The sequence below is a fragment of the Culex pipiens genome, chromosome 3, assembly GCF_016801865.2.
Source record: "Culex pipiens pallens isolate TS chromosome 3, TS_CPP_V2, whole genome shotgun sequence".
Classification (NCBI taxonomy): domain Eukaryota; kingdom Metazoa; phylum Arthropoda; class Insecta; order Diptera; family Culicidae; genus Culex; species Culex pipiens.
This window is the reverse complement of record NC_068939.1, coordinates 46,965,467-46,967,454: the sequence shown is the minus strand read 5'-3', so window position 1 is coordinate 46,967,454 and position 1,988 is coordinate 46,965,467. Positions and strand designations below refer to the sequence as shown.

At 34.2% G+C, this 1,988-nt stretch overlaps 1 long non-coding RNA gene across 1 annotated transcript; it reads right to left on the bottom strand.

The window, feature by feature from the left end:
• Positions 1-1,112: 1,112 nt before the first annotated feature.
• Positions 1,113-1,553, bottom strand: LOC120412633 (uncharacterized). Its single transcript, XR_005604837.2, has 2 exons — positions 1,356-1,553; positions 1,113-1,295 (listed from the first exon to the last, which is right to left on the bottom strand). It is a non-coding gene; the product is annotated as an uncharacterized LOC120412633 (long non-coding RNA).
• Between the last annotated feature and the right edge of the window lie 435 nt (positions 1,554-1,988).

The following is a 1,988-nucleotide window of genomic DNA, read 5'->3' as shown; positions in this document are numbered from 1 at the left end:
TAATCCTTAAGGCAAATTTTAAAGGGTCCAGGAATACCAAAATTTGGTATTGATTCCAGAGAAAGGTATTATTATGCATTTCCCTTGTTATTTACCCATGCTCGGGATGGTTGTCCAAGTCTGAAAATATTTATTTCGAATCGTTCAGAAAATTTCTTATGATTTAATATTAAATATCATTGAAGATTGGAATTCTGGTTGGAATGATACAGTCATAAAAAGCTAAATTTACTAAATCCACCTGTGTTGGTTTTGTCCTCACTCCTTGCCAAAAATGGGTCACACAAATGATCCAGCAATAATAGACTTCTGGCCTCAAATTTGGTTTTTGATACAGATACAGGTTTTTGATAATGTGTCTAATGAAAGAGTTGGATGATTGATAATGATTTCATGCAGATAATCGAGGTGAGATCCGGCTAAGAAAAAGTACATTAATATCACTTAAGTGGTCATAGACAGTGTTAAAAGATGTTTAAAAATTTTGTTTTGTTGGAAAAGTCTTTTCTTTTTACAAAAGAAATGGATTTTTAATTTTGAGCCAATGCACCATTGAATTCTAGTTTTTCTAGCAACCCTGTCTCAAGATATGACCACTTAAGTGATATTTAAATTTTTTTAAGCCGAATCTTATTAAATGTATGTAAACGATGTCCGAATCCATCATTCGACCCATCGTTGGTTACGTAATTGAAAACCCTTTCCAACGAGTCCAAAATAGGGACCTACATAGGGAAATGAAATGTTCTGGGAGAAATTTCAAACACCCAAAGTCATTCAAATTTAAGGTTGAAAAACTTGTAGTTTTTCTTTCAAGCTGGAACTTTTCTTATACCGAACAAGAACAAACATAATAAAAACTACCAGATTATTATCAACAACAGTTTTACAATACTTGTATTTGTTATAAGTCTCGTTTTTTTGCCAAAACTATTTTAAATTAATTCCAACCTTGTTCTGGCATTATCTTGTTGCTCGATTGGAACCCCGATTTGACAGTTCGATTGGAACCCTGAGAGTGACATTTCGCCTCTTCATATAGGCTCTCTAGTCCAAAACATTAAAAATCTGGCAACTCTCTCTTGAGTTATGACTATTTCAGTGATATGATATAATTTATTTGAAAATGGAATATAATTTATTCAAAACTTTCTTCTGGCACAGTCAGTTTCAGATGCACTTTTATTCAGAACCCATGCCATTCATACAATATTCCTTCAATTGGTTAAAAGTACATTTATTAACACAACAATTCTCGACAATACTACGTTTTGCTATATAATGTTCGTTGGACCCTTAAAGTACAGATTTTATTAATTTTAAAAATAAGCAATCTCATTTAATCAACAACTTACCTGCAATTTCCCCACAAACCATTTTCAACAAGTTTACAAATTCTCTTCCACAGTATCGAGTCACTAGGGACTTGGAATCGATGGCTGCACTTGATGCTAGCACCAAAAGCAGAAATAAGATTAATTTGGCCATTTTGCAACTTAAGAGGAACCGAACTTAATTTGTTGGCTGCCAGATGGGAACTGTGCGGAGGATGCATTTGCTTGAATACACGGTTTATTAAAGTCGATGAATCAACGCAAACATTACCGGGAACTGAGCGATAACATAAGTGTAGCAAACAAGTTGTGATTTCATTATTCAATGGAGATGGTTAAGTTGTTGATGCTCAGTTTGTTTTTGTATTTTGACTAGCTCATTTGTGGTCAAAACAGTTTAAAATAAGATGATTTTTTCTAAATTCACGAAAATACGTCTTCACCAAAAGACCAATTCACAAAACTTTGTCCCGTTTACCCTGAAGCTAATGCTATCAAGCTATGTTCCGATTACCAATCTTACAACCTTTGTGCGCCACATTTCGTCGCGTAGTCAAAACAACACAACACAGTTACAAAACAGCCATTTAAGGTGGTGCTTAAGATTCAATCAAACTGCTTGACAAGTCCGCTCATGACAGGTCAAGTCAACTC